Here is a 25,118-nt window from a genome sequence, read left to right as displayed (position 1 = left end):
AGGAGAACATGCTTTCTGCCCACTCTTTTCTCAGTCAGGGAGCACTTCTCTCTTTTGGAAATAAAGATGGGACAAACCTATTGTTGCTGACCAGCATTTTTCAATCAGATCATCTTCACTCTTTTTAAAAATCTAAAGAAGTATATTGCAGCTGCTGCCAGTTGATCTTCTTGAAGGGCTTTTTGAATGTCATTTCATTAAAGAAAAAAAAAGATTTTATCTAGGGATATAGTCATTCTTGTAAGAGATGGGAGATCATGAAAATACATTAGCTTTTTATTTTTCAGCTGCAGTTGTCATCTTACCAGGTCTCTTAAATTGGGATTTTTGGTGTTCTACTATTCATTTTTTTCCAGTTTTCAGTTGCTTTTCCACAGATTTTTATCAATATCCACCTTTAATATTTGCTGTCTCAATCTTTGAAAAATCAAATTAAATAATTTCATCTGAAAAATTAAGTCAGTTAAATATGGAAATAAATGGTAAATGAAGCTAATAAATACTTGCTTATCAATGTACAGAGCATGCATCCATCTCGCTCTGGAAAATACAACCAAAGGTGCAGTGATTGCCAAAAGGCTCGGAGACATCAGTATCTTAAATATGGACTTAATATATTTCTGGAATTCCTTTTCAGCTTTGAATCATGTTTTGGGTATAAATAACCATATTTTTATAGTCCATATGGTCCAATAGTCCATTATATGAGTCCATTGATGTGCCTGACACAGCAATACTTGGACTGTTGGGCCTCATGTCTTTACTCTTTCAATGAAAACAGGAATATTGAGCTCAGTATAGCCTTTCCCATATGATTACGCCTCCTTTGGCTAATTTACTTTGTGCATGCTGATTATGAGTTACGTCAGTCATTGGCCATTTCTGGGAGTCTTGCTTTCTAACACTGAGCACTAATGGATTACTGTCACTGAGATGAAATTTTTTATGTGAACTGTTTTATACTGAAAGTTGATAGTGAGTTCCTTGAATTTTTCAGAAATGTTTTCAAGAGTGACTATAAATTTTTCATATGTAGAAGATAAAATACACAGCCGACAACCATCCTGTAACAAATGGCACCATCTGAAAATGTGAAGTTATGATTGTCATATTTTAAACTGCATGATTTTATGCTGAGTTGGAAGCTGCACAAATTGTGTGGCTGTGGATGCGTGTGTGTGCCATATCTCAGGTTGCTCACGGAAGGCGGTGACACTTTGCTCTGAAAGCTCCTTTAAGTCATCCTCCTGTTACATTGCAGTAGCTGGGGGAAGTTGTAATATACTGCAGCTGCAGCTCCCTGGGTGGAGCACAGGAGCGTTCCTTATTTTTAATAGCAGCAGTTTCCTATGCTAGAGATATATTCTGCAAATGAAGAAGACAGGGCATTTGCATAATCACTATTTTCTAAACAATCTTGCTTCTCCTGACTTTACCAATGTGCCTAATGCTACACAGACTTCGTGACCTTCCTGTGCTGCCTTCTTGATGTTTGACAATGCAGATCCGAGTTCATCAGACTGCCTGAATTGTGGAGCAGCAGTAGCAAAAGAGCAACTCGACGCAGCGGTATCAGCCTCATTAGCAGCAATAATGGGCTCTTAGTGCAGTCTTGATTCTTGTACGATTTTAATGGCACAGCTTTCCCTGTCATTTTTTTGTAAGGAGAAAGCATGAAGTCAGAGAACTTTTGTAGCCAATAAAATATGGAGGGTTGCAGATACACATTTCTTATTCTCAAGGTGTAGTTCTCTTTGTTCTGAAGAGCAGACCATTGTCAATAAAAAAGTGTTTGATGGGAGATTTTTATTAGGAAACTCTGAATTTGAAATATTCAGGTCAGGAAGAGCACACTGTGATAGTCAGCATTTGGTTTGAACTTCTGAACGTTGGAAGGGTTTTTGGAGGTACTGCTTGAAAGAAAGTAAATCTCTGATCCTGGATGGTCTCTCAATTTATTAAAACCCTGAATGAACTAATAAAGGCACTTCAGAGGGCATTATACATTGTAAAAAGTCAGTAAAAATAATACCAGTCCCTTAAAAGTTCTCCATACGAATTTTTGGAAATAGTTCTGCATGTAGTTGTATTTTTCTGATAGTTAAGCCTGGTAGGCAGCTGGGGTCTGCAGAACAATTGGATTTCTTACTAGTTGACACGTTGCTGGATTTTGCTGGTGTAATTTTAATTGGGAGTCTTGTCAGTAGTCGTTACATCAGAGCATAATCCCAGTTTTGTTCTCATTTGTATTGAAATAAAGGTCTGGCTTTGCATTTAAAAGATGAACTCTGCGTTTTGGCACAGCTCTGCTTGATACTGTGCCTCATTCTCACAAGGAAATTGACTTTCCTTTCCAGGTTATTGTTACTCCAAGGAGTCAATATTATTATAATGATTAGCAATTTGTTTAAATATATTAGAGTGAATCCTGGAGGCCAACCAAGGTCTCCTCCCGTATCAACGGAGTGGGTCAGAAAAGCACAGTAACAAATGGTAGTAGGGATGTAATTCTTCACAATCCCAGTTTTCATGCCTCTGTAGCTATCATGCAACTTGCTATGCTTATTAGAGACAAGAAGAACTGTAGGAATAGGTGCCTCTTCACTAAAAATGGTGGGAGACCAAACTTACATGTCCTTTACCTATCCTTCAGTAAACTGATGAAGGGGAAGTGGTAGTCTGCTCCTGTATATGGTTTGGGACAGAGAGTAACTGATGATGTCGCATCCCCAGGTATATAAAGCACATAAACTGTTACAGTCTAACCTCAGAGTGATCAGACATAATTTTGATACCGCAGCATATCAGCAGAGTATAAAGATACGTTCATTTGCTCAATCAGTGGGATGTTTCTCCCTTCATCACTGCAGTACTTGGATCCCCTCAGAACAATCCATACATTTTGTTTTAATAACAACCATGCCAAAACCAAAGAACTTGATTATCTCTAATTTTAATCAACTTTAGCATCAGAGTCAAGAGGAAATGTATGAATCCTACTTCAATCTTAGGTTGTGAAATTATTATTTTTTTTGTAAAAGGTAGCCATTATTAGCTTCACTAAACTTAAATCCATGTAGAACAAAACACCTGCTAGGTTTGACATTTTTAATAAATGTTCCCATTATCTCAAAAAGAAAAGAACTTTGTATTGGGGGGCTTCTAGGAGGATCATAGCTGTGTTTCATTAATGCAGCAAATGTATTTGAGGGAAAGCTAGAATTTCTGTTTCTTCAGTCTTCAAGCTTCTTTTTAAATATAAATTTTCCTTGGTTGTACAAAAAACTTAAAAAATTGTATTTCCCTCCCCGCAGAAAGAGCAGGGTGTGGGTATGCTGATACTACTTAATTTACACAACTCCTTTCTTATTAATTTAACAGTTCAGAGTTTTGGTTTTTTCCCCCCCCCATGTTTTATAGTAATGGTCGTGTATGTGAAATGAGTCTGAAGTATTATAGTAAAACAGTGGAAATATTTCTTATACCAATAGCTAATATCCTGCAGCTCATCTGCATCCTGTAGCTGAATCACCTACTGCAGTGACAAGTAGAGCAAATGGAAGTGAAATAAAATGTAAAATAAAAGAAGCTATTCACTACAGTTGACAATATGACCTAAAATTAGCATCACTTCTAGATCCCACAACTACCTTTATGTCACCTGAATAATAATTATTATTTTCTATTTGAATATTCCATAGGATTTTACTTTTTTACTGATAGCCAGATATGATACCCCGAAATGTGAATCAGGTCTGGAGCCTCAGCTGTACAAAGAAAGGTACAAGTCAGTGCAGCAACATACGGTCTCCGTACTGAAAAGCCTGTTTTCAGGAGATACTGCAACAAAGTCTTGTGATGGGGTTGAAACTTAAAAAATGTGTCTAAGGTGACTTCAGATTACCTCAGTAATATGCTGATATCTGTGTGCCTGGTCTCAGAAGCTGGGACCTGTCACTCCCATGTTTTTCTGGGCAGGTTTTGGTGCTGTCAGGAGCTGCCCTGCTCTGCACAGCCCTACGAGCCAGGTTAGAGATGGGTATTGCCTGTGCTGAAATAACCAGCCCAACCTAAGCACTGTCAGCCTCCAGGGAATTTTCAAAAGGATTTCTTCTAGTCTGCTTTCACTGTCTCCTCTGTTTCAGTCGGTGCATGAATGGTTTGGAGGAAGGCAGGCAGCTGGTGAGAAATCATTCCTACATTGATCATCCAAAGACATATGTGCATAAGGATACGTGTAAATAGTTCTACATATTGTTGACCTGTAGAAAACGTACATACAGATGAAAGCCTATGTGTAAGTAGATGTGCTAACATCTGCTTTATTACTTGCTTCTTATGAAGCTATGTGGGAAATGGTTATATTTCTTGTTTCTTTTATTAAATAATATTTTTGGTTGGAGTATTTGCTTTCTTTGCCTTGTAAATCTTTTTTCTTACGGAATAACAGTGTGTTGTACAACACGGGTCTCTTGCTTTTTCATTTCCAGATTCCTTTTTTGGATCAAAACCACTGTTTTGTAGATATATTTCACATTCCCATAATAATGAGATTTTTCAACCAAGCCCCATGCATAACTGCATGTACTTAAAAATTTCCTCCAAACCAAAAAAAAACTTCATGTAAAATGGGAAAAGGAATATCAAATAGGAAAAGGAATACATGAAATAAATGTGCAAATTGTAGTGGCACTGTAAATATGTCTTATATACTCATGCAGCTCCTGCTGCAACTTGTGACATCTTTCATAGAAGTGTCACCTTTAGGAGGCTATTTTTGGCAATGATGTTTCAGCATGGGATTTTAAGGGTAACAGTAGGTATTGGGTATATTCTCAAGAGATCACCGTCACAGTCCCTCAAATATTTCTAGGTGTATTAAAAAAATGAGTAGTATATATTGCTCAATAGCTGTGCACACTTGTTTTATTCTTTCTCATAAAACCAGATTCAGTAAGAACTTCAGCAATATTACAGTATATTTTCCGACAGGATTCAAAGCCATTACTTTCTTTGGGTAAACAGCAGTTAGTGCAAGTCTTAAATACACATGTAGGAAAATATTCAGGCTCTATAACATTTGTCACTTGCTAAAGTAAGAGATGCGCAGCCTGTGCTACCAAAAATGTCAGTGTAAACCTTTATACCTAGAGAGTTTGGAATTAGCCACCTTTCACTTTCTTTAGCCATGAATAGGCAGAAGAGGAGACATTTATGAAACTTAACTGACTCTTAGTTTTTCTTCTTTCTTCAGAGAGTATGAAACTGTTACATGTTTTAGGAACCTGCAGGTTCCTAAGGGCTTGCTGCGTACGAGCAGTTTAACAGAGCTCTGCAAACTCTGCCAGCAGAGGCTTTGACATTTTCGTGGCTTGTAGAGGAGTCAGTCATTACAAGAGAGGCTGCTAAATTATGGAAGCAATTTTTATCTTCCAGTTCTTTGCTACCATTGCTTCCTATAACCTTCGAGGACATTTGAGGAAAAAGTATTGGTGTGCTTGGTTGTCTGAGTGGCTCCCTGAGTTACTTACAGCCCTTCATTTCTAGGCTGCTCACAGATTTCTTATGTTGGCCTGCACCCTTTTTGGCCACGCCAGCGGGTAGGCTGATCTCCAGCTCATTCTACAGCCAGTTCTAGGAGGCTGCAGAGAAAAGAAACTTTCCTTTGCCCTTCCTCATGCCGAATCCATTCAGAGGATTCCTTACAGAGCTGCTTCTGTCACTGCAGTGCTCTCTGTGCACAGCTTCCCATCATGGAGCAGATGAAAAAAGGTGGAGAGACAGAAAGAATTTTTAAAAAGGGAAGTCAAATACTATGACTTTCTGCTTTGCTGCTTCCTTGGTATGTTCCCTGTCAGAATTTGACTTAGTAAATAATTCTAGAAATCTATATTTAGAATGGCAAGTGTTTTAGCAAGAAATAAGACTCAGCACAACCAAATCTATTTAAATGCAGCATAATTGAAATGTCAACATAGTCATGAAATGCCTCAAGGTGTTTCTTTAGTGAAGGCTGGATATGACACAAAATAGATGTCTGAATACTGTGGTACAGAAAAAGCCTTTGTGTACTTCTCAAATCTAATCTTGCACTCACCTTACTGAATGTTTGAAAATGCTAGGCTGAAGCCTGACTGCAACTATGGTCCCTGCTCTTCCCTTCTTTCAGGGAGTCTGACAGTTCAGAGAAGGTTTTGATCTTGGAGGAGAGAAAAGTTCAACAGCAATCCGTGCTGGCAAGTGGGGATCCTTTCCTGCAGGGACACCCCGCATTAGCTTGGAGCTCCTGCCCCACGTGCAGTAGAGATATTGTACCTTCTCAGAGAGTGCTAGAGGGCATGTTTTGCTCAGGAAATGTTTTGGGAATCTTTTTTTTCTCAAAGTGATGGTTGATTCTTCATTCAACTGCTGATGGAGTAGCTTGAAAGAAGACAGCACTGTTTTATACAAGCTGCTATCCTCCCCTTTTGGGAAGGGCCAGTAGTCCACCAAGAATGTAGAGTAGAAAGTACCGTTAAAGTGTCTTTCCATTCTCCGTATTTTTTAAAATTACAGTTACTACGTATTACTCTTTTCTTAGGAGAGCCCTCTATTTGGTGACCCATACATGCCCCTGGAAGTGTGCTGCCCTGCTGGCCTTCCAGTGGAAATACAACCTGTGAGAAATGGTAGTCACAAGCAAAAACGGGGCCCTCGCCGCTCTCCCCCGGCCTCCTGGGTGGTGCTGCTCTAGGAGGATGGGCCATGGTCAGGGGGCCTGTTGTGGTTGCAGTTATACCAAATTTCATTTATATGTCTATCCTAGCCAGCACTCTGGCTCTAGATTTCAGTCTGCCTGTGCGACACATCTTTTTTTAGCAGTTATAGGCAGACTAATCCATCCGACTCTTGCTTTATGAGGCAATACAGGTTTTTTTTTTTTTTTTAAGAGGTTAAGTTCAGCTAGATCTTTATCAGCAAACTGTGATTTCAGAAGGAAAATGAACTTGACAACTGTTTTAACAACCTGAATGTTTATGTATGTCTGTGGTTAATGCCTAAAGTCAATATTTGTTAAGTCTGATTGATAAAAATATGTGCCTTTCATCAAGGTCAAATTAATTTGTGGAAATTTGCTTTTGCTTACCATGCTGCTTTTGTACAGAATCCCTGTCAGACTTTGCTAAAACCATGCAGGCATTTTCTCATTTAAATTATGATTATCTTCACTGTGAACTTCCCTGTGAACACTATCTCATTTGAATGTGTCTTTTTTAAAGGATGCCTCAGATTGGATTTCAATTCAGTCAGGTGATGAATTACCTGACTTGACCTAATTCATTAATTTTAATGGTATTTGAAGTCTTTATTTTATTCAGGTCTCTGATTGACCTATCTTATAGACATCTTTATAATAATATCCATTCATCAGCTACTTAAAGGACATAACTTGAAACTGGTTGTGACTGCTAGGATGCATGCTGTCTACTTGTTTGGGTCGAGTTCTGGCTTGGGTTTTCAGTGGACCTTGCAGGTTACATCAGGCGAACGTAAGGCTGACTTTACATTAGATAGTAAGGCTTGGAAAAGAGTTCTGAAACTGTGAGTTAAATATGTATGCATGAATTTATGTATATTCAAATGTTCATATAATTAAACTGTGTTTAAACTGCTGTTTTCACACAGTACAACCACACCATATGCTGTACCATAGTGCTTAATTTACACTATGTAGTATAGTATAGGACTAGGTAAATGGCATCCTTTTGTAACTGAGGTCATTAGAGTATAGCTTTATGGTATAAAGAGATAGAGGATCTTTTCCTGATATTTTAAGTATTGTTACAAATGTAATCAAGCCATAATCAGGTATCAGTATGTGTTCAGCAGCTGCCATGGGTAGATAAAGGAAAATTTGATCCTCAGCCAAAAGAAACTGTGAGCAAACAAATCCAGGAGATCCAAAGGTGCAGCAGGAATAATGAGTTCAAGGAGCAGAGTTGAAACTCAAGCTCCTTAACAGTCAATCTTCTACTCAGAAGCAGTATTACGGTTGCCTAGAAATAATAAACATCACTTTATCCAAAGACATTTCTGTGTATTTTGGGCTTGTTTGCTAAGAAAAAATGAAAGCACAGAAATGCTGCTTTGCTGTTGACATAGACCATCCTCTTCAGTTACCTGGCAGCAGTGATGGACCGATCAATTCTAATACTCTCTATATAGTATCAAGGTAGGCCAGCACTTTGGAATGGGGGGGGGGGGGGAAATAGTTACTGCTGATAGGCTTTAAAAAATAAAGCAAGGCTTTTTCTAAATTTAAATAGAATTGTTCTATGATGGTTGTTAGAAAAAGTGAAGGTGAACTGTACACACTTAAATTTAGCTGATTTAGCTGCTGCTGAAAATGCTTTCCCAATTTAATTTTCAATTTCTGTTTTCTTCATGAAAAATTTAATTATACTGCAAGTATTCTAAATAATTCCCTCATTAATTACCTTTTTATTTTCACAGTAATCATCAATTAAGTTTTTCTACTGTACAGATTGTACTGAAATTCATGTACTTAATGGCTTTTATTAAAACTCACTAAGTAAATAAAGGCTTTTTTTTTTTTTTTTTTTTTCCCCTTTTCTCAGCTACTCCAATCTCATCTTTAATTTTGGGTATACCCAAGCTTTTCCACTAGGCTTGGTAACGGGGAGCAGCAGGAAGGAAATTAAGAGCCATGTATCAAAGTTTGTTTCACTGATGTTTTCTAAAAGCATTTGTGCATGTCTCTTCACATAGAGTGCATAAGGATGTAGCTATCACCAGTATGTAAACAGTATAATTTTTCAGGCACAAGTCCAGTAGTAATAATACAAATATACTGTAGACAAGATGCTTATATCTTTTTTTTTTATTATTTTAATATTGCTTTTCAAGGAAAAAAAGGTGATTCTCTAACTGGGAGTTTCTTGTCATTGCTGTTCAAACTCCTAGCATGATCGAATTTTCTAGAAATGATGGGGTACTTATCTCTGTGGAGAAAAATCTCTTTGAAGTGTGAGCATCCTCTAAGAAGTTCTAGTAATAAGTCAAGCAAAAAGGACATCTGAACTCAACTACAGATGCTCCACAGTTGAAAAAGGCTTCCTGCCTTTAGAGACCTCTTCCACTAAAAGATTTTTGTTACTCTTGACAGTGATAAAGGCTGCTATAGATTTCTTTGACTGCATAACTAGTAACATACCAACAAACAAACAAACATGGTTCAGAAGAAAGGTTTGCTTCTTGTTCTTCAACCTAGTGAAGACACAGAAAATAATTTAATAATGAGACACTTTGTCCAATTTCAAAACCATGGAAAAGACAACTCTTTATGAAAGTCTTCAAATGATGTGCAAAATTTACAGCATGCTGAAAAGAGTCTGAACAGAGAGGTGAATGAATCTGTTCTTCATTTTTCCAAATGATAAGCTCTTTATCTTCTGATGTGTACCTTCTGATAATATTACTAGGTGAGAAAACCCTGTAACTTAGGTCTTCAAAAAATACTGCACCTATATATTATACATTATTTATTCTGTATTTCATATATAGAATATAATTAGGATGTATACATAATTAACAGTATTTTTAAAATATTTTTACATAAACAATTGTTACAAATAGTTATTTAGAACTATTAACTATAAATATAACTTTTACTTTTCTATCCTGGGCCACATCAAGAGCAGTGTGAGCAGCAGGCCGAGGGAGGGGATTGTCCCCCTCTACTATGCTCTCCTGAGACCCCCTGCAGTGCTGTGTCCAGCTCTGGGATCCCCAACAGAAGAAGGACATGGACCTGCTCAAATGGGTCCAGAGGAGGCCACAAAGATGCTCGGGGGGGCTGGAGCACCTCCCCTGTGAGGACAGGCTGAGAGAGTTGGGGGTGTTCAGCCCAGAGAAGAGAAGGCTCCAGAGAGACCTTAGAGCGGCCTTCCAGTACTTAAAGGGGGCTACAGGGAAGATGGGGAGGGACTCTTGATCAGGGGTGTAGGGATAGGAGAAAGGGTTACAATTTTAAACTGGCAGAGGGTAGATTTAGATTAGATAGAAGGAAGAAATTCTTCCCTGTGAAGGTGGTGAGACACTGGCACAGGTTTCCCAGAGAAGCTGTGGCTGCCCCCCCCTCCCTGGCAGTGTTCCAGGCCAGGTTGGACGGGGCTTTGGGCAACCTGGGCTAGTGGAAGGTGTCCCTGCCCATGGCAGAGGGGTTGGAACTAAGTGATCTTTAAGGTCCCTACCAACCCAAACCGTTCTATGATCTTATGATATAATATAGAGGGAACAGTATTGGAATAATGTTAATGTTACAGTGTTATACTGTATAATTGTATTTCTGAGTAATCTAATCTTGCAAAAATCCATTCTTGCGATGCTGAGATGCAAAAAATAGCTACAAATATAAACTAAGGTGATGCATTTATTTATTAACTTTCTAATTTGGAGTAGGTGGCTCTGCTTACCGAGTCCTACATAGCTAGAGTGTCATAGTTCTTTAAGGAGAGCATAATGAGGTTCTCCACCAGATTTGGAATGAGCCAAAAGCAACTAAAGTTACCTCCATCTCCTGTGTTTTTACTTGAAGAAGTTGTGAAAAGCTACACTGAGAGATACTAGAATTTTGCTATACTTTATGGAGAGAATGTACTTAAATAGAGTTTGAGAGAAGCAGTTCTCCCCACTAAACCTGCAGAGTATTCATTGCTTAATCCAAGCACTTGGCACAGTTGGGCTGTTCTCTAAAGAAGCTTTAGAAAAGTAAACCGGAGAAAAAATAAATAGATGCTTTTTTTCCCCTCCTTTTGTTTTTTTCTCCATCCAGAAGCCAGGGAAGAGACAGGTTAACATAATGTGCCAGAATGTAGTAGCCAAATGTTGAAGTAATACATGAAGCCCTTGTGTAAATACCATGGCAATTCCTTCTTTATTCTCAGTAGCTAGAAATAGGGCTGATCTTTGTAGTACACTTTAACCTCTAAAGCACATCACCTGAGTCACTCATTTTCGGTGTTATCCTTTGCAGCTGTTCCTGTAATAATCTCAGGCTCTGGCATGCCGGAATTGGCATTGAGAATTTTTACATCTTGTTTTATTAACTTATTTATCAGCCTTTTCTGCTTACGCCCTGGAGAATGAAGTTAAAGGGGTAGGATATGAAGATGGCTTTTATTTACACTATCCCCACTAATAAAATGTGTCAGTGACATCTCCAGTGAAAAAGTGCATTTTTCTTTTCTTGTACATGTGAAGGTACATACAGCTACACAAAAATATAGCTGTTACCTAACCATAAAAGCTACACGTGGCTGAAAAGATTCATCACTGGTGTATGCCACTTACCAGTTGTTTGATTTATAGGGTGGGCTAAGGGAAGGGTTTTATTCGGGGCTCTAGAGGCTTGAAGTGCTTTGAAAAAAAGTCCTGAAGAGCAGCTGCAGAACTCACAACAAAAAATAACGAATGTTGTTGTCCTCTGGAAAATATTCAGTAAAAATTAAGCTTTCCTGTGTATTATTTGTGCCTATGACAATAGCATGTATGGACAATGATGATGCAGAGTTTTGAGCAGTGGAGCTGTTGCACTGGGTAGATCAGTGACTAACAACTAAATGAAGCAATGAATGAAAAGCAATTCTTGTGCTTCTTGTTGCTTTCAAACTCAGCAACACTGAATCAATTACACATTGCCAAAGGCTAAAGTCTCGTTAGTTGGGTAAAATATAAGAAAAGCAATGAAGAAAGATGAGTCATGGTAAAATGGCAGCAAATGTTGCCATACTTTGCAGTGTTATTGTTGATCATGTTTTCAGCTGGTGCTCTCAGCACATTTACTTCTTCCAGAAAAATTACCATTTAAAAATTCTGGCTGGATGCAAGGTGAGATGATGACAAATCACCAAACATACAATTGTGCATCTCCTCCCAGACGTCAGGACAGTAGGTTTGAGGTGATTTTCTACGCTTTGGGATTGAAGTTTCATATTTTCTAGCTTCTCTGAATGCATTTATGCGCACTGGCATACATGTATGAGACAAGGCTCAGGTTTGTAACAGTCCAATAAGTGAGCTGTTAAGGAAACCACTTGCAATGGTATTTTGAGAATTAGCAATTGTGAGTCTTTCCCGACACCAGCAGCAATATACAACTCTAAGTGGAATTTGTCATGAATTGTGCACCTCCAATGGGGCAAACACACTCCAGAAGCCAACTTGCAATTCAACCCTGCTTGCTGCAGAGAAAAATTTAAACGTTCAGCCTCTTTAGCTGGCAGACACTGTAAATGCTGCTTGTGAAAAAATGTTCCACTTATTCTAGCCCTTGCCACAGTTCAGAAGTATATATGTCTGTCTCCCAGAAAAGAAATTAACAGTTGAATAAGAATTCTATTTCTCCAGTATACTTTTTCCTTGCTACCAGTTTTTAATTCTCTTCTAGCTTAAAGTCCTTTCTCTTATCCTTCACTGGGTTTAGTTGTGCACAGAAAAAAAAGTTCAGTTACTGAATCGCTCCTTTGGTTCTCTGGGATCCATTGTTATTCAATCCCTTTATGTAATTGATTCCAAGTCCTTGGCTGAGTTTCCAGGAAGGCACTGCCTCGTGAGCCTGAGGTTTCTGCTTGGCAATTTTTTGAGGATTTTATCTTTCAAGTGAAGTTGTATTCATGAAGAGAAGCAATTTCTGAGGTACTACTTCCATGAAGAGGCATGAAATTGGACATTGGAAAAAGCTATTATAGGTGTCTTTTATGATTTCAAAATGATTTAATTATGTTTTTCCACATAACTGAGAACTGAGAAAGTAAATAAAGATGCTAGCTTTTTTTTTTTTTTTTCTGGTATCAGGAAAAGAAAAGTAATGATCTTTTGTCCTCGCTGGAACGTTTTAAAATTCCCACACCCTTCCCAGCTCTATTGTGCCATTATATCTGCAACACTAGTTGAGACAACAGGACCAAGACAGAGGCTAAACTTGTCATTTATCTCTGTGAACTGTCATTCCAGGAGAGGACCAAGACATCTTGGTGTGCCACATAAGGGGAACATGGCATTGCAACTGCCAGGCTGTGTCTGCTTGAGGCACAATAGAGATTATCAACTGAATTTCCTGGGCCATTGGACTGGACACTTGGCATATATCAGTATATGAAACCACACAAAATCCTTGCTTTACGCTGTCAGATTGCCTAGGGGCTTCTACACATGACAGCTCCTATGCTCCACAGAGCACTTGTGACTGTGCACAGTACTCCCCAACATTATTAAAGCTTCTGTGAAATGCCCTTTGGATCTTGCTTTGCTATGTAAGAGTCAGTCTGTCAACACCGCCATCCCATGTTCTTGCAGTTGTGAGTTAAAGTGCCAGCTAATAGCCCTCTACTCCTTGCATGCACCTCCTCCCAAATCTGGGACTCTTAGTGAGAGGGAGCGCTTGTAAACACCACCATTTCACAGCAGTCTGTGTTCTGTAACAGTCTCACTGATTTGTTTTTTAATAGAGGCTTGATATTTTAAAATATTTTGATTCTACTTCATAATGAAAGACTTAAGCAGCAATTTACTGTGAAGGCAGAGGAGAGATGTAGGAGGTGGGAGCAGAATATCTCCTCTTGTACTGATGGATTCAGTGCATGACAAAACGTGGACTGGATACATGGTTGTGATAGCTGATCCCAGAGCTTTTGGTCTCTGCTGTTCAAAGGTACATATACACAGAATAACCTGGGATATTATCAGTCCTGAACAGTGGTATTTTTTGCATTTCTGAATTATCTTTGAAAAACAACTATGCTGAGATTTTTTCTGACTTATGCTACTGACTTGCAGGACATCTCATTTCCACAAATTTTTTGGATAATGAATGTCACTTAGAAGCCAGTACACTGTAGTTAGATAATAGGAAAATTAATTCTTCTTAAAATGTATTGCTTAATGGATATTTAATCTTTTTTTCTTAAGCTGAGTACCCAGCAGAACAAGAAAACTAAGTGCCCCACAGCATAAATGTGTAACACGGTCTTCAAGCCACATCATTGTTATCTATAGAGATTATGCTTTTGTAAATTGTGTCCCTGTAAAATAATATATGAACCAGTCTACCACTGTCTGCCTGCATCTCACTACAGGTGATCAAAAAGTAATCAGTGATGGCTGAAAGGTTAAAAAGATGCCAAGGAGTACCAGGCAATTAACTTTGCCTGATTAGGGGTTAATCAATAGGCATTTATGACCATTAATGATGTTGTTTCTATAATGTGGGCAAAGGTGAGTCAGTTGAAACGTAAGATTTGTGTGACTTACAGTGACCTTGTGTGGGGCTCCCAAGTAGTAGAAAACATTAAAAAATATAACTGTCTTTGAAGTTGCTGAGTGGTTGAAATGTTAATGCCTGTAGAGGTGGTGTAAGGTCCAACCCTTGCAGCCGCTAGGACTAAAAGAAACACTTTCTACTGATCTTACTAGATATAGATAGCAGTACTGAAAATTGCAGTATTAACAAGTTCAGCTGAAGCATTTCATACAAGAAAATTGTCTGAGGTTGGTTAACAGAACTCTTGTGGTGATCTGGGCTTGTGGTGTATCAGTTGCTGATACCAGATCTGGGCTTGTGGTGCATCAGTTGCTGTTATTTAAGTATAGTAGAGGGTTTCCTGCTTTCTAGTGTCTTCCCTTGGTCACTGGATCTAAATAAGTCTTTGGCCAGTGCAAGTGCTGCTCTTTACACCAAGTTGTTTGGAGGTACTGCAGAGGTCACTTCTGTCTGAGACATGTGGAGGTGATGCTAGGTAGCTCCTGCTTTGGGTTCATGAAGCAGGGAGAAAGTTTACTGGCATGGAGGGCCTCTATTTCGTTGTAATTAAAACATCAGTTAACAACCTTCAGAGTCATATTCTGGTCTATTTTATGATAAAACTCTGATTAATGTAAAATGGCAACAGACATCAATTTGGCAACAATGGTGTCAGTCATGAGTCTCCATTGATGAGATGTTAGAAAGTTTTAGTCTAGAGCCTTAATAAAAAGATTTTCTTTCTACTCTGTGGCTTCTTAATCAATAATATTTCAAAACATAAATATTTCCCTTAATTTTATAGGAAAATCTCATCAGAATTGCTTTCTGAACTATAAAAAGTGTTAAGATATGTAGTGTGATTTTGCTACTGAAGTTCATTTTAACAAAGGAGATTTTTCTTAATTCATATGTTATATAATGCTATACAACAAATTAATATGAACTTTTTAATGGTTAGTGTAGATGGACTTCAGCTGTTTTTGAATGAGAAGCTCTGCATGAGGAAGTTAGCTGTTTCAGTGATCTGCAAGAGACTGTTTTAAGAGAGACATTGAACAGTGATGGTGACATACTGTGAGCTGACTTCCCATTGAATAGAGCTGGAAAACACGTATAAAACTACAGTAACAGTCACACTTCTCCCACTTAGAAGTCCTTGTTATCCAGTGGCTAGATGAGCTAAGTGGGATCATACACAGGCGTGTGCATCACTGGTGAACTTACACTAATGATGTAGTGGGTAGCTATTACAACAGAACACTGTGGGGGTTCAGTTATTAATTAATGTTTCCGGAGCACTCTGAGACTCACTCAGTAGTTTTCAGTTGGAGATTGTTGTATTAAAAATTTGATTGAAATTATTACTTCTGAGATGACTTCTTAAAGTGCATTCAGTAAATGTTTGAAGTTGCTGACATGTAGGTATGTGTGCACATACGTATATATTTTTACAGACAAAAAGACCAAAAGTATAAAGCATTATTAAAAAATGAATGTTGCAAAGATTCAACAGCAGTGTTTGAGCACATTAAAATCATCAGCAGCAGAATGTGAAATAAGGCTGAGTATATAAATATGAGAATGAACAAGATCATTGAAATACTTGATGGTGAAAGTAAGTGATATTTAAGAAGCTGAAGTGGAAGGTGTTGTTTCATCAGAGAGAAAGCTTATGTAGTACCTCTTCTAAAATGTATAATTTTACCTTTTCAGGCAGTAGTCTCTGTAACTTAATTTGGTTGACCTCACACCAAAGCAGATGAAGAGTGCTTGTACAGCCCATTACGATGTCCAGACCTTCTAATTGCTTTCCGTTTTTAAAAATAGCCAATGCAAAGGCTATTATGGGTATGCATATCAATCCTGTCGGGGTGTTATTTCTCCTCCACAACTGCTTGCTACTTTTCACACCCAAAGGTTAACTGTACAGAGTCTTACAACAGCACTTGTATGATAGCATAGAACAGCATCATATGGGAGTTTACTTCAGTGTGAAAATTTCAATCCCTTTTTTCCCTCATTTGGTGATTATAGCATTCATTTCCTATTCCCTAGCGTGTGACTTTGCTTTTTGTTGAAAGAAGATACCAGAGCTGGCTCTATTTATTGCCTAAGTAGATAGCTGACTAGTGCAAAAGTCTCGAAGGTGACATACTGTATGCTTTGCCTGAAGAAATGGAGATTTACTGTGCAAGGATGAACAGCCTCCTGTGTCCTGCCAGCTCTGTGCAGCTGTCACTGCTGGAGGGAAGGTAGGGGTTAGAAGAGACATGGGAGAGGAAGGTGATAGCAGCTTCCACAAGGAGCAATTACTGCCCGATCTGCCTTCCCACCACCATCTTGCCTGCAGGAGGGAGAGGAAGAGAAAGCTCTTCTCCAGTTCTCCGTCTTGACCTTACTCTCTTCCCATTGCCACCTGCCCTCTGCAGGTGGTATTTAATTCTGCCCCTTCCCAGTTGTACGTTTCAGGCTGCTGCAGGATGAAGTGATGATAGCAGGTCTTTGCAAGGAAGGGACAGCCTTCAGATTCCCTGAGGGTGGCAGGGACTTCTGGAGATCATCTAGCTGATGAACGCTCTGCTGAAAGCAGGGTCACCTAGAACAAGTTTCTCAGTACCATGTCCCCTAAGGTTTTGAGTATCTCCAAGGATGGAGGCTCCACAACATCTCTGGGCAACCTGTTCCAACCACCCTCACAGTGAAAAAGTGTTTTCTTATGCTCAGATGGAAATCCCAGAAAGATTTTTTGGTGGGAGGGAAATAGGGTTCATACCTCTGGAATGTGAATAATAAAGGATAAGTCTCAGTGAAGGGACAACCCAGAAGAGGGGACCTGTCTCATCAGGGTCAGACTCCTCAACCATATTCATATTTCCAGAGCTCCCTTTGAGAAGCTTCCTAATATCCCTTACCTCCCGAAAACATTACTGAACTTTTTTCACACCAGAGCCTGCTCTGCCCCTGCTGCCAAGTTACATTTTTTTCTCTCCAAGCATTCCTCAGGCACTGAAATGCAGGTTACTTATAAGGCTGAGAAATTGTGAGCTAACTCTGTAAATGCATTTTATATGACTAGGTCCAGACTACAACAAAGCCCAGGTGGTCTGCTCTTGTTGACTGAGGGTCCTCTCTGTAGTTTACCCGTTCTGCCAGTCTGTATCACCATTGACAAACTTTATTAGTCACTACTTTCATTTCTGGATTATTAATGAACATGTTCAGTGTTGTCAGGCTTTATATCTCAGTAGACACACTTAATTTAATGATGATTTTCTGTAACTCAGTGACCCTACTTCAGTACTTATTCAACACTGTGAAAATACCTAAAACTATAAACTAATTTATATAAATTTAAATAAACATGTGTATTCTTCTCATATGAACGATATCTATTCTTGTAAATCTATATCTTGTATTAAGGTTAATAACCAGATAAATGACTCTTCTCTCTTTAGTCATGAAATCACTTACCCACTTAAATTTTTCCCTTGTGAACTTCTCTTTAGTTTATGCTTATGCTTGTGTATGACAGCCAAGGTATAACTAAAACAGCAAAAGGTCGAAATAATGAGCCATTTCCACTGGTGAAGCTAATATTTTACTACATGCCTACTACCTGCTGATCTCATCTTTTAGAGTGTTTTGTGATGCTATGGTTGAGGAACACCACATAAAACAAATTGTTTTGAAGCCCAGCCAAATATTGTAGGTCAAGGTTTAGGCAGGAAGAAATTTCAATAGTACATCCTTGAAAAATAAATTTGCCCATGGACATGGTAGGGAGATACCATTAGGTAATATTTTGAAGATGGATATATTCACATTTTTAAAGGAGTGCTGACTGGGGTATGGATTTGGAAGATTTGATTTGCTTATTTAAGCTTTGTTCTTCCTGCAACATTCTTCTTCTTTCTGACTTCATTATGTCAGAAATGGCCAAAAAAAAAAAAAAAATCTGTCTTTTCAAAATAATGTCTTGTTACTCACAACCAGTCTGAACTTACTCAGCAAGATGTGCCCATTCTCCCTGAACGATAGTCACAGTAAGACACTTCTGGTTTTGAGCAGACTGACAAGTGCATTAAACAAAATGTGTAATTTCGTAATCATAAAATAGACGAATACATTGTAATGTCTATTTAAAATAATATATTAAGTTGTTCAGCAACTGATGGACAACACATAGACAGTGATTTGTAGAAAGATCCCATAGAGGGTTGGGATACATCAGATAGAATTTATGAAGTACATTCCATGTGTCACCATGCTCAGCAGTGCTTACCTTGAGCAGACGCCTCCCCTGTTTCAAGTAAAACTTTCTGCATCACTTGGTGTTATGGACCAAGGTCTCCCAATGTGGAGACACCTACTGATGGGGATGAGCTATGATAGATTATAGTTAAGACAAATTTTTCGTATAAATTATAACTAATGGGACAAAAGCTGGTGCTCAGCTTTTACCTGACAGCATTGTCCTTATAGCACATGCTTAGGAGGTGGGAGCCAGGAGTACCCAGGTGTGCCCTCAGCCTCAGGGGTAGTCACACCTCACACCCCATCAACCCTTCCTCTGTAGGATGCACCAGTCACTAGGTCTTATGCAATGTAGGGTGTTCTCGTGTTGAATCAATACTGTTAGGAAAAAGGGAGTTATGTGGTCTCAGAGAATGCACATTAGCATATGAGTCTCTTTCCTGATGATTATAGTAATGGCAAAGGGTGGAATTACAGCAATCTGTTAATATGTTTTATCCAGTAACTATTTTGTAGAAAATTCAGGAGCAGCCTGGTACCGAGGACAAAGCACTATTCTCAAGCATCATTTCTCTGCTTATGTCCTACCAATATTACTGTCACACTCTAGCCTTAGGAAAAGATTCTGGACTCTGGAGTTTAAGCAAATAGAGTTACCTAACAGCAGTCCAGGCTTAGCCATATAAGCTCTATGAAGGAAAAGGATTGCAGTTATACCCAGGACTTACAATTTGCTCTAACTTTCTGTAGGCAATTCAGGATGCAGGGTTTTTCAGTTGTCATTTTGGGTTATTGTTACCCTGTCTGTGCATTATATAGAAATCCTGTACTGCCTAATGGATCTCTGGGGCTAGGCAGCTGCAGGCTGGCTTGCAGACCCTAACTGTAAATGTCTTCGTCTTTAACACATCTAAATTTTAGCTTTTTCTGAATGGATGGTTTATTTTAGGAACTAGTGAAAAAAAAACTTTAGTCCTGTGTTTTCCCAAGGCTCCTGACCAGGAGTTGGGAAGCAGCAGTGACTCGGATGATGCCCAGACGCAGAGGCTGCAGCTTGACCTGGGCCAGCCAAGAGAAACACAAAATAGGTGAAGGACGTGTTCATCTAAGCACTTCTCTAAGGGCAAGCAGGAATCTGCTTTCCAGCCTAAGGTGTCGTTCCCCATCTCTCCCCCTGATTTTAGTATAATGGGGCACATCTGTCATATATTGCACGTTTTTTTTTAAATTTGACTCCTGCTTCTCTGCTGAACTTTGACTGAGGTCACCTGTAGTGGGACTATAAGGTTATGAATCTGATCTCTGATTTCCATATCCCTTTTTCAGTGGTATATTTACCAAAATGGAGGTATGGGCTGATGTGTGTGACAAAGTTCATTACATTTTTGTCTTTTTTTTTTTTTTTTTTTTTTTTTATGGTACGGTAGTCAAAACTAATAAAATGGCCAACAAATGTAAGATAAAAACATGCTGCATTATTTCAGTCCAGCAATTGAATTCTATCAATCAAACTACCCTTTTCTGCCAGAGAAGCAAACTGTAGAGCTTTATATTGTGTATATAACATCAACAATAACAAACAAACAAAAAACTTAGGGTAGATTACATTAAAGAGTCTAATCTCTAAAAGAATTGTACTTCAAAAACTCGGAAAATGAACTAGAAAAGCAAAATAAGGCTTACAGCATATGTGTGATAAGAATAGTCTAGACATCAGTGTATGAATATTGAATCACAAAAACTGAATGAATAACACAGTGATAAGATCAAGTAAATTCATGAAACACAAAGCTGCCAAAAAGAATACGAATATTTAAGAGAAAAAAGAATATGTATAGAGTACAATTAGAAGACTAGTTCAGTAACAAGCTCCCCTAAGTTTTCCTTTGGGTATGTTCCAGACACAAGGAAAAAAGAATTAATCTTAGTTCCATAATGAAAAATGATGTTTCAGCATAAGATAGTGTGTTACTTGAGGAATATAGTAGTAGAAGGAACCTCCTGGGTCACAAACGCAGTTTCTGGCATTTCAGGGGCCTTTCCATATGCTGTCTTTAGTGAATCTATCATTATCCATGTCAAAAGCATTTATTTATTTTCTGTGCCTGCTGTTCCCATTCAAAGAGGAGGTCCAGAACCTGATTACGGTAATAGCTAAGAACCTTCTCATTTTCAGCCAGGATTTATTAATGGGCAATTTATACCCATTTGTACTTCTGCCAATAGCCCTTTAGCTTAAATTGTCTCTTTCCCCACTGTTGATCCTCTGATCTATTCATAGACAGCAGTCATAATTCCTCTTCATTTTCATCTCCTGGCTCTAATCAACACAAAAACTTGCAGTCTTCCCTCAGATTGCAGCTCTCCATTGCCCTGCTAATCCCTGAGGCCATTCTCTGATCCTGCTCAAATCTGAAGTTTATCTTCCAGATAACCATCAGGGTGGGCACAGCCACAAACAGCTGCTTCCTGGAGAAAAAGGTCTCATGAGCATCCTGGGCCTTGATATCAACACTTTCTGTACGGGAAGTACCCATCCCAGTGCTCTCAGTGGTGCATTTCCCTTTTTCCCAGGTGACATTGCACTGGTAGCTCATAGTCATTCTCTGATGAACTATTTGACAAGAATCCTTTGTTGTTTCAAACTCTGAAGTCCTGAGCTGTCAGCAGAAGCTCTGCTATTATTCCCAAGGCATATTATCTTGCACTTCAAACTAGTAAACTTCAACCAATTTCTTTTATTTACTCCATCTCTGTATCATTGATGATTATCAATATTAGCTAATCAGTAGATTTTATTTTACAGAGTACTGTAAAGTTGTCTATACTCTCCAGCATATATTGTCATTACAAAAAGAGCAGTACAGGGTTTATATATTACATATGTACTTATGAAACATAATTGGGAACTCACTACAGCCAAAAAGCATTCTTATCATCCAAGTAGCTCAGAAATAATGGCATCTAAATGCATTTCGCTGGGTGGGAATCTAGTTCTCTTTCATCCTCCCAGGAAAGGCAAAGCTAACGGGTATTTTCGTAAATCCACTCTATTGCTCAACAATCCACAAGAGCCAAAAAAATTTCAAGTATTAAGAAACTGCAAGCTGAACTGCTTTTCTTGTTAATAGAAACAGCCAAAACATCTAAGCTTAGGAACCTGGTGTGAACCTATTGTGAACCTCATGTCAGCTCAGGAGGAATTGACAAAAAAGGATAGTCAGATCAATTGGTTAATCCTTTCATTAAAAAGCCATTCAAGAGATGATAGTTCCTTATATCATTCATCTTGGATGAACTATGATAAGCAGTGTATTTCCTTGAACACAGAAGGAATAAATGAAGCCAGGATTTTATTACTATGAAGTCCTGTGGGAGCAGTTTGTCCAAGAAGCTTACAGCTCCTCTGAGTCATTGTCAGAGGCATATCATTTTAGGGGAGATGAGATCAGCAGCATCTTTGCCTGATTGACTGCTCTCCTATGGGACTAGATACCTGGGACTTAGAAGACTATGAAAGTCAGGAAGCATAAGATTGACATGGGTGTCTTTGAGAAAGCAGGATGGCTTTTGTGCTAGACCTGGAGCACAGCTTTAGAGAGGCTCATTCATGGGGATGTGGGGAAGAAAAAAATGCTGCCCTTCATGTCTCCTGTGGAAGAAAGAAAACACTGAACAAAATGACCTAAATCAGAGCTGGATGAAATGTCAGTACTCCCTGGGCTTGGAGAAAATAGATCATCCTAAAGGCATTCACAGCTACTTCTGCTACCCTGTATTTCTGCAAATCTCACGGCTTGCTCTGCAGCTCCAGGTCTTGAATTGTGGGTCTCCTTGTGAGCTATAAAGCTCTGTCCTTTTGCTTTCCCTCAGTGCAGCTTCTTCCTTTAAATCTTGCCGCAGAAATACCATGCTTTGACAAATTCAGAGGTTTCTGTAGCTGTGATAAAAGTGGAAAGCTCAGTGGTGCTCATTCTTCACTGCCTATGTATTTTGTAAACCAATTCACATTGAGAAAGGAAGACCAAGGTGGGTGCAGAATTTTAGTATGATCTGAAAGCAAGGTAGGAAAGAGCAAGAAATGAGGGTCTCTGGCTTTTATCTCTTTAAATGTCCTATCTGGATCATTAAAAATATAAGTGTTCACTCCTTCATGATTTTTCTTTGCCTCCTCACCTATTCCCAAGAATCCTGCTACAAATCTAACCAAACCATAAATGTATACACTGTCTTCCATGGCATGTCCTTTGCTACTTCAAACATTTCCAGAGGCAAGCAAACTCCATTTTCTTCCAAAGGTTTTCAGAATCAGTTACTTAAAATAAAGAAAACAAAATAGCTAGTTTATTTTTCTATTTTTCTATTAATTAAGGGCATCTGAAAATGTCCTTAATATCATGCCTTAATTTTTGGTCAGCCCAAAAGTGGTCAGGCAGTTGGACTAGATGATCATTGTAGGTCCCTTCCAGCTGAATTAAACTGAACTAGTCCAGGCTAGTGTGGTCTATATTTGCTTACCCTCCACATTGTTCTTGTATTTTGTGCTTCTCCACTTGTGGATTCCCCTGGCAGGTTTAGCAGATCAGCAATAGAGCAGAAATGTTCTGGGGCATGCAGGTGTCTGTCACATAGGCAATAGAAAGCTCTTCACTGGAGCTGTGAATGGAGTCAGATTACAGTTGTAATAATCTGATGGATAATTTAATGGGGGAAGGGGGGGAATGTTAGTTTGAAGTCAGAAACATATGGCAGTCAACAGTGCTTCTTAAATGGATTTGTGGGAAAGTCTGCTGTGTTTGAAGAACTCCTGGCTGACTGGTGTTACCCTCCAGGTAAAAGTAGTTTCAGTGTAAAACTTGAGGCCAATGATAGCTTGCTTCTTTTCCTAGCTGGCTAAAAGTGAGAGAAGATATTTTGGTTTTCTCACTGGTACAGTTTTGAGTGTCTGAAACCATTATTGACAGTGGACCATGAAACATGACGTTTGTGAAAACAAATTTGAAATTAATTCATTAATTGATCAATAGGATCAGACAGTATTCACAATAAAGTGAATGTAACGACTTTTGCTTAAGAGAAGGAAGTATAAGTAGAATACCTCCTCAGAGAAGCCCTTTCTTAAAGCATAGCAGATGGGATGAGGGCACCAACAATGTTGTGAGAGACAGCGAGAAAACTAAAAAAGTGCGGAAAGAATTAAGGTTGAGAAGTGTGACAAGAAATATTTTTTTCAGAAATGGTCTATCCACAGCACTTGAGTTGTACTTACTGTAAGGAAAATGCAACCGTTTTGTTGTTAAAAGCCACCCACACGATACTGCAATGATTTAAAATCGATGAAATGCAACAGTGTTTGTGAAAAATATAAGCAGATAGACTGTTTTTATTAATTATCCCTTAATGGATCTCACTTGGCAATTTATTGTTGCTGTTTTCCAGCAGCCTTTACTGGCTGTGTGCAGGTCCCACTCTTCTGGTTTAAGCTGCTGGCTGTCTGCATCCATTATGGAAAGAGTGCAAACAAGCCAAGTCCCGTTTGTGAGTCAAATAGTTATCATCCAGTAAAACTCCTGGCTGTATAGCATCAGACAAATATTTGAGGAAGAAAATTATAGGTTGTAAAGGATGGTTGATCCATGTTTGTTTAGAAAATGACATGTATATGTTGATTTTGTTCAGATAGAATTATTAAATAAACAGATACCACCTAATCAGCCCTAGTTCCAGCTCCACACCTCAGCGTGCAGTCCCATTTCGGGTTACCTTTAGGGAAGTTTCCCGCTTTGCGTTCTGCGTGGGACTTGTTCTTCAAAAGGTGTTATAGATTTAAGGACTGGACTTGGGACAAGAAACAAAGCAAGCTACAGTCAAAAAATGTATTACCTTCCTATTCAAAAGGGCACAAAAGGCAGAGAAATAACCCACAAACCACTTAGAAAAAGGTCAGATTTAGGCAGCGGATGGTTTATCAACCTCTAGTCAGTCTGTAGATTGTATGGACTATAGATTTCTAGGGAATGCCCTGAGGCAGTTGTGTGAAACTTCTTTGGTTTTCGAATAGTTGCATTATAGTAACTAGTAAGTTTGGGTGCCAGCCACATCCACTTTTCTCTCAAAATTTCAGCTTTATTTTGACACTGGCAGACATTCCAGAATTGAAGCCCCAGGGCTCAGACGCTGATGCAGACTCCTCTTCATATTCATTTTCATTCTACCCGCAAGTAGAACTCGATGAATAATGATCAGATGGATTAAAACTGCCCACATACTGAACTACAGGTTCTCTTTTTCATTAGGACAGACCCAGTTACTGAGAGCCAACCCTGTAACAAAACCTTTCTCTATCCATTTGAGAGATATTTTCTGATCCATCTGCATATAGGTTTGAAAGATATCTTCAGATTAACACGTTAAGTTGTTTTCCTCAATCTTTTCCTTATTTTCCTGGAGGGAAAAGTGGTGTTGATCATTAAAATACTATTTTTTTGATCAGCAAAATCATTGATACACATCGTACAGCTTGGGGCTGAGAAGTATTTGAGGTTTTCTTGTTTGTTTTCAT

At 38.7% G+C, this 25,118-nt stretch overlaps 1 protein-coding gene across 1 annotated transcript in view; it reads left to right on the top strand.

The window, feature by feature from the left end:
• Positions 1 to 25,118, top strand: part of LRP1B (LDL receptor related protein 1B) — a 751,404-nt gene that overhangs the window by 349,444 nt on the left and 376,842 nt on the right. The gene's annotated exons all lie outside the window — the stretch shown is intronic.

The sequence above is a fragment of the Strix uralensis genome, chromosome 6, assembly GCF_047716275.1.
Source record: "Strix uralensis isolate ZFMK-TIS-50842 chromosome 6, bStrUra1, whole genome shotgun sequence".
In the NCBI taxonomy this organism is placed as follows: domain Eukaryota; kingdom Metazoa; phylum Chordata; class Aves; order Strigiformes; family Strigidae; genus Strix; species Strix uralensis.
This window is presented reverse-complemented; position numbering and strand designations above follow the sequence as displayed.